Raw genomic sequence first — 9,054 nt, forward strand, 5'->3', positions numbered from 1 at the left:
AAAAGAGATGGGCAAGGAGAGTGAGTGAGTGAGTATTGTTTTATGCCGCTTTTAGCAATATTTCAGCAATATCACGGCTGTGGAAACCAGAAATGGGCTTCACACATTGTACCCATGTCGGGAATCGAACCCGGGCCCTCGGCGTGACGAACGAACGCTTTAACCACTAGGCTACCCGACCGCCCCTGGACAAGGAGAAGCTAGAAACAATCATAAGTGTTACTGTCAAATAAGATGTTAACTTTTTAAATAATAGGTAAAAGAACATTTGCAAAGAAAGAAAACAACTTTATTCGACAACAATGACTGTAATTGAAGTAATTGGCAGTATAAGTATACACTGTTGCCATAGTTGCCACACTCATTAGCCAACCAAGTTGAACTTGTGTTGAATGCATGTCCATAAGTTTTATCAATGACCACAAAGTGGCGTTTATACAGTTTTAGGCTGGCAGTGAATGAAATAAATGTAATGTTTCTCTCACAATTTCTTTATTAACAACTCATAAATATTTAACTGCTCCCAAGGTAAAGACGATACTGGGTATACAGTCAATGTTTTGTACATAAGAATGACTACTGATGAGTCAGAACAGAACTTGGGGAAGGTCAGTAGTAATGTTGGTGTTCCTCTCTGTATTCACTGCAGATGTCCATCTTTGTTGAACTCAGTAATGAACTGATACTGCAAGGTAGGTGACACAACTTTGTTGATTTATCTCCCACATACGAGACACCTTGGTTGTTATCGGGATTTATCTCCCACATACAACGATACACATAGGTTGTTATCGGGATTTATCTCCCACATACAACGGTACACCTAGGTTGTTATCGAGATTTATCTCCCACATACAACGATACACCTAGGTTGTTATCGGGATTTATCTCCCATATACAACGATACACCTAGATTGTTATTGGGATTTATCTCCCACATACAACGATACACCTAGGTTGTTGTCGGGATTTATCTCCCACATACAACGATACACCTAGGTTTTTATCGGGATTTATCTCCCATATACAACGGTACACCTAAGTTGTTATCGGGATTTATCTCCCACATACAAAGATACACCTAAGTTGTTATCGGAATTTATCTCCCACATACAAAGATACACATAGGTTGTTATCGGGATTTATCTCCCACATACAACGATACACCTAAGTTGTTATCGGGATTTATCTCCCACATACAACGATAGTCCCAAGTTGTTTACGGGACTTGACGAAGAATACGCCATTAACAGCATACTCAGTGAACGAGTCCTTTACATATTACGACTTAGTGTTGCGGCGTATCGACGCTCGGTCTGGGTACATCAAGGGCTTACATCATGCATGGAATAACTCGGGAAACAAGACATGATGCTGAAAGACACTCTCCATGGAACACATTTTACAAACGTGACATCACGTTCTGATGGTAGACGGACTTTGTACAGCTGATTGTACATGGCAAAGAAGGCAACTGATCTGATTGATCCAGTAAGAAATATCACAGTCTCCATGCTGGTACAATGATATTGACTGGAAAACAACGAGACGGCTGTAATAAGCACAAGTATAAACGAAATATAACGAGGAAAAACACCGTTATGACATCGCATTTCGTTGCTCTTGTAAATACTGGCACATAAAAAATCATGTATAATCTTAAATCAGATTACTGAATAAATATAAGTTGTGTGTATACATATAGTCGCCAACATCTGACGCGGCTGAATAGTTTTCCCAAAATCAGTAAAGTATGAAAACCCATCACCTATTTCCCACAATACACTACAGGATCCTTCAGACTGAAACAATGGTGACACCTAAAATTATTCGTTCTTCTGTTTATAAGACTAATAGGAATCGGTTTGTGCGAACAAGTATTTGAATACAGTAATTAGAGTGTGCTCTCTGCTGAAACTCTTCAAAGTCAACAAAAACAGACTACAACAATAACAAATGTTCTCGTACAAATCCCCTGCTCATGAGGCGAGCAGGTTCACATAATATGCACTTTTCCGTAGAAATGAGGTGTGAATAAGACTGGTATGTCTGGAAGCATAAAACCCGACACAACTATAATAGATACGAGTGAGTGAACGCATACTACAGAGCCTTCATAAAGCACCAACAACTATGGTTCATGCACTTTCTTGTGCATAAACGTCCTTATTATATATATTATGGTATCTGTCTTCCAATGTTTCAAGAGATTTGTTTTCCGAATTCTTTCTTACTACAAATGGAAATCTGTCTTGGAGAAGATAACAGGGGACCCTTGCTCTACAATAAGAAGGTACATCTGTTTCCATTCTGTGGTCATACGAGTTTGAAACACACATATCGATGTCATAGGTTGTTTTTAAGAAATCTCGCGTCTTCCTTGGAGCTGGGAGCATCATACCCATGAAGGGCCTTGTGGTCAGCGGAAATACAACACTTTTGTTAAATTTCTTTTTGGCTTCTCTGGCATCTTGAATATATGTGGGATATTCCACATAGAAGAATATGTCCACGAAGGGCCAGTTCCATGGTTTTTTGGCGGCTTTGGGGGAGTTTTTATGATAGAACTTCCACGTGGTGTTCCACCCAGTGTAATGCTCGTATTCTGGAGGGAGAGACTGCAGTGATTTCAGAAGTGCCGGCCTGTCGTTGTTGCTGACGATGATGTCCATGTCGTCGTCCCAAGGAATCAGTCCATGGTGAGAGTAGGATCCAAGTAGCGCCCCCGCGTACATGAAATATGTAACATTCTTCGACACCTTTTCGCTAAAGATTTTCATTAGATCCCTAAACTTATCCTTTTCTTCTTCTGATATCCTTTCAAAAAATAGCGCCTTCGCTCGCCGGATATTTAAATCCTTGCTGTCAGGGTGCCCCCGTGGTACATAACCGTAACTCCCTGAGTGACCTCCCCTGGCAATGCAGCTCGTTAGCATGTCACGTGTCATGTAGGCGTAGAGGAAGTATGTACTACAACAGAAGGTCAAGGTCACACACACTAACATGCCCTTTTTGGACGGCATACTTTAATCACTGTTTTCAATATCGTGTTGCACTGAAGGTCATACGGCTCTGTTGTTGCATTCCATGTCCTCTGGTTTCTGTATTCTATATCTGACGCCCTGACAAACAGAAAGTAAATGATGATGTGTGTTGTAAGTAAGACAGTATTCTTGACTTGGATGCATGTCGTGCACAAAATATTATGCATATCAATCTATTTACAATATCACAGAAACAATGGTTGTTTAACACACGGTACCTTTAACAGCTTCTAGATCAGTCCTAAACACGGGCCCAGGTGTCAAATATTTCAGTTTCTGGGACAAAACATCAAATAGGAGATCAACATTATTGTTGATAATTTGTCCTGAGAAAATACTTAACATCGAGACGTATGTTTTGCAGTGAATTTTCAAATTATGTTCTGTGCTTCTCATCAAAGTAGAAGGTTTTAAACGATTGAAGCATACCATCCTATAGCTGAGTGTAGAATAAAATCTCAAAGAGTGTTTAATAACATAGATTTTATAACATGAATAAGGACAAATACACTATGGTCTAGGGCTGGGACGAGTCCAAATTTACTACCCGGGTACCCGCTGTTGGTGTCAAGAGATAGGTACAAAATGTCCAATTGGGAATAGTTTTACAGTAGCCCTGGCATAATATATTTAGATACACGTAAACGATGTGGTCATGCATACACTGAGGTTGACTGACGTTTAAGCTTTGTTCAAACATATATAAATCAGAAGGAACGTGTTGATAGTCATGAAGAAATGTTAACATTAGAGACTTAAAATTGTCGTGTAACCATGCAGTTATAAAGTGAATTTTTGTCATGAAACAATATATCACGTGACTAACCACGGGTCCGGGTAGTCCTGTGGGTACCCGGGTCCTACTCAGTATCCACCCGACCCGAGTACCCGAGTTGCCCGTCCCAGCCCTACTATGGACGAACCTGTACACCAGAACACCCAGCGAGTAACTATAACCAAACAGTTGTTTTTAAGGCGACACCCTGCAATGTGATGAGGATTCAGCTAGCAACACGCACCTCGTGATATTGGACTTCAAATTGGGAAATATGATCGCTCTTGTACCAATTGAAACTAGCAAAATTTACGTTTCGTTTGTTTACGTATTATGTGTGTACATACTGGTTGGTAGATTAACGATTTAAGAATACATATTTATCCATGGTTAGAGGTTAACTTGACGTTTCAAGATCTGGTATCAGGTGTCACTTTAATGCTAACGCTATGAGATCAGAGGATCAAGTTAAGGGATTGAGTCACACAGCTGTGTTCAGTTTAGGGTAGGGCACTAAACGTAGTGATCACACCAGCACTTGAACATGTCACCAACGTGAAGTCGTGTAGCTTGGTAACAGTCTCTTGGAGTGTGTATCGCCAGATGCCTCTTAAATCACAATACAGCAAGATAATAAAATCGTAATTGTACCCGCGACCAAAATCACACGATCATAAATTAAAGGATCCACTCGTATAAGGCTTTGCCTGATATATACCTGCTGGGGAGGGGTAAGGGGGTGGGGTGGGATGGGTGGGGGGTTTGTGTAGGGGGTGCACATACCTGCTGGGGTAGAGGGAATGTAATACCCACCCTGAAAGGAGGGATGTATTTCCTGCTTGAGATAGGGAGATTACATTTGTATATGAAGGGGGTGGAGAAATATAAATTTATAGGCTGGTGGAAGACAGAGGAATATATCTCTTGAAGGAGGAAATGTAATTTACCACCAATTTGGGGAAGAGTGAGAAATATACCTGCTGGGAAAGGAGGGATGTATATCCGGCTTGAGATGAGGGTAATATACCTACTGGGGAAATATACCTACTGGGAGATATACCTACTGGAGGATATATCTGCTGTGGGGAATATACCTACTGGGGGAATATACCTACTGGGGAATATACCTATTTGGGAATATATCTATTGGAGGATATACTCACGGGACAATATACCCACTAGGTGAAAAAACTACTGGGGGGTATACGCACTGGGGAAATATACCTACAGGGTGAAATAACTACTGGAGAATATATCTGCTGTGGGGAATATACCTACTGGGTGAAAAACCTACTAGGGGATATACCTACTGAGGAAATATACCTACAGGGTGAATATACCTACTGGAGGATATATCTTCTGTGGGGAATATACCTACTGGGGGAATATACCTACTGGGGGAATATACCTGCTGGGGAAATATACTTACTGGGGAATATACCAACTGGGTGATATACCCACTGTTGAGACAGTGTGATGTCTGCGACCATTGGGTTCGCACTATGAAAGAATCAAATACAGACAATCTAAAGATCAGCGCATTCGCAGACTGTGATGGAGTAGGGGGTGGGTGACGACCAACCCGTGTGGAATCAATTCAACACATTACCCAGGACTACCAACCACGCCACTGGCATTCTAGGTTTAAAAAGTAATGTAAATTATGTATGTTGATTGATGAAATTTAGAAATATGAAAATGTAAATAATAAATGAAAAAGAAAACGTACATCTGTATGCGAGCATAGCCGGAGTATACCATACCTGCTGGGGAGACTGAGCACTGATGTCACTGTTATCCTGTTATCTCCGATGTCACTGTTATCCTGTTATCCTCCCCGATGTCACTGTTATCCTGTTATCTCCGATGTCACTGTTATCCTGTTATCCTCCCCGATGTCACTGTTATCCTGTTATGTCCGATGTCACTGTTATCCTGTTATCTCCGATGTCACTGTTATCCTGTTATGTCCGATGTCACTGTTATCCTGTTATCTCAGATGCCACTGTTATCCTGTTATCTCAGATGTCACTGTTATCCTGTTATCTCAGATGTCACTGTTATCCTGTTATCTCCGATGTCACTGTTATCCTGTTATCTCCGATGTCACTGTTATCCTGTTATCCTCCCCGATGTCACTGTTATCCTGTTATCTCCGATGTCACTGTTATCCTGTTATCTCCGATGTCACTGTTATCCTGTTATCTCCGATGTCACTGTTATCCTGTTATCTCCGATGTCACTGTTATCCTGTTATCCTCCCCGATGTCACTGTTATCCTGTTATCTCAGATGTCACTGTTATCCTGGTATCTCCGATGTCACTGTTATCCTGTTATCTCAGATGTCACTGTTATCCTGTTATATCAGATGTCACTGTTATCCTGTTATCTCCGATGTCACTGTTATCCTGTTATCTCCGATGTCACTGTTATCCAGTTATCTCCGATGTCACTGTTATCACTGTTATCCGAGCAAGGGCTGTTGGTGCTATTTCACGGCCCTGTCAACTGAAGAAGATCATAGAGTTGTATATTTCGCAGAAAGCACAGACAGTGTCCTAACATACGGAACACCTTACACATCTTTAATATACCCTCACGACACGTTTCAGAAGGATCTAAAAGTGATGACAAGTTCACGAAGGATAGGTTGCATGAGAAGTAAATGTTTACCACTGACTGTGTTTATGTTTCAAACAACTTGACAATTTGTATCACCCGTAAGCCTAAGTTAAAAGAAATAATTTCCATTACAAAAATATCTCAAAGCGCCCATAAACGAGTGTTCAGACATTAAGAGCACATGTATGGTAAGGGCAATTCATAATTGTAAGAGCTTGTTATTTATAAGCGGTCAGTTTTAGGACGAATTACTAAAATATCGTTCTGTCTTATTCAGTATGCAAGTTTGTACAGAGAACGTATTTCCAGCAATGGCCAGCTGGGTTGAGATGCTGAGGCTTGCAGACAGATGCACTGACTATAGCATGATCTAATCCCATGACAGAGTGACTACTCCGAGTTGGGCCCAAGACCCTGCTGCTTCCAAACTCAGCCGTTTCATCGTAAAAGCAAATACGTCGTTATTGATCCGACGTAGAATCAGGTTGCCAGGCAACGCTCGATATCCCCACTCTCAGCCACGTCACGCAAGACCTTTGTCTGAATTATCCGAACTGACAATTTTATGCCTGTTACAATACGCCAAATCAATACTACTAAGGAGCTTGTGCTTGCAATTCTCCCAATCCCAGATTTTCAGCGATTATGATCCTTCGTTTGTCAGCACCGTGCTCTTTGGTGCTCTTTGAAAGTGGTAAACGACCAAGGTCTGCATTGATTTAGACATTTGCCACCCGTGGACTGAATTTGAGAAAAAAGATCCCGCTTATGTAATACATTGGCTTAGTATTACCTGACACTGACGGTCCTGTTTATATAGCATCACCACATACAGGCGGTCTTACTTATATAGCATCACCACATACAGGCGGTCTTATAGAGCATCACCACATACAGGCGGTCTTACTTATATAGCATCACCACATACAGGCGGTCTTATATAGCATCACCACATACAGGCGGTCTTACTTATATACCATCACCACATACAGGCGGTCTTACTTATATAGCATCACCACATACAGGCGGTCTTACTAATATACCATCACCACATACAGGCGGTCTTACTTACATACCATCACGACATACAGGCGGTCTTACTTATATACCATCACCACATACAGGCGGTCTTACTTATATACCATCACCACATACAGGCGGTCTTATATAGCATCACCAAATACAGGCGGTCTAACTTACATACCATCACCACATACAGGCGGTCTTACTTATATACCATCACCACATACAGGCGGTCTTACTTATATACCATCACCACAAACAGGCGGTCTTACTTATATACCATCACCACATACAGGCAGTCTTATAGAGCATCACCAGATACAGGCGGTCTTACTTATTTACTATCACCACATACAGGCGGTCTTATATAGCATCACCAAATTGAGGCGGTCTTACTTATATACCATCACGACATACAGGCAGTCTTATAGAGCATCACCCGATACAGGCGGTCTTACTTATATACCATCACCACATACAGGCGGTCTTATAGAGCATCACCCCATACAGGCGGTCTTACTTATAGCATCACCACATACAGGCGGTCTTACTTATATACCATCACCACATACAGGCGGTCTTACTTATATACCATCACCACATACAGGCGGTCTTATAGAGCATCACCAGATACAGGCGGTCTTACTTAAAAACCATCACCACATACAGGCGGTCTTATATAGCATCACCAAATTGAGGCGGTCTTACTTATATGTCATCACGACATACAGGCAGTCTTATAGAGCATCACCCGATACAGGCGGTCTTACTTATATACCATCACCACGTCACGCAAGACCTTTGTCTGAATTATCCGAACTGACAATTTTATGCCTGTTACAATACGCCAAATCAATACTACTAAGGAGCTTGTGCTTGCAATTCTCCCAATCCCAGATTTTCAGCGATTATGATCCTTCGTTTGTCAGCACCGTGCTCTTTGGTGCTCTTTGAAAGTGGTAAACGACCAAGGTCTGCATTGATTTAGACATTTGCCACCCGTGGACTGAATTTGAGATAAAAGATCCCGCTTATGTAATACATTGGCTTAGTATTACCTGGCACTGACGGTCCTGTTTATATAGCATCACCACATACAGGCGGTCTTACTTATATAGCATCACCACATACAGGCGGTCTTATAGAGCATCACCACATACAGGCGGTCTTGTATAGCATCACCACATACAGGCGGTCTTACTTATATAGCATCACCACATACAGGCGGTCTTATATAGCATCACCACATACAGGCGGTCTTACTTATATACCATCACCACATACAGGCGGTCTTACTTATATAGCATCACCACATACAGGCGGTCTTACTAATATACCATCACCACATACAGGCGGTCTTACTTACATACCATCACGACATACAGGCGGTCTTACTTATATACCATCACCACATACAGGCGGTCTTACTTATATACCATCACCACATACAGGCGGTCTTATATAGCATCACCAAATACAGGCGGTCTTACTTACATACCATCACCACATACAGGCGGTCTTACTTATATACCATCACCACATACAGGCGGTCTTATATAGCATCACCAAATTGAGGCGGTCTTACTTAT

General features: G+C 41.6%; 1 long non-coding RNA gene across 1 annotated transcript in view; it reads right to left on the reverse strand.

Moving 5' to 3' along the window:
- Positions 1–475: 475 nt before the first annotated feature.
- Positions 476–9,054, reverse strand: part of LOC124145026 — an 11,205-nt gene continuing 2,626 nt past the window's right edge. Inside the window, exons 2-3 of the long non-coding RNA XR_006862505.2 lie at positions 5,583–6,328; positions 476–3,122 (exon numbers count right to left, since the gene is read on the reverse strand). This is a non-coding gene — a long non-coding RNA (uncharacterized LOC124145026). The remainder of the gene's footprint in view (positions 3,123–5,582; positions 6,329–9,054) is intronic.

This window comes from Haliotis rufescens, unplaced genomic scaffold, assembly GCF_023055435.1.
Source record: "Haliotis rufescens isolate VD_foot unplaced genomic scaffold, xgHalRufe1.0.p SCAF_1, whole genome shotgun sequence".
Lineage (NCBI taxonomy): Eukaryota > Metazoa > Mollusca > Gastropoda > Lepetellida > Haliotidae > Haliotis > Haliotis rufescens.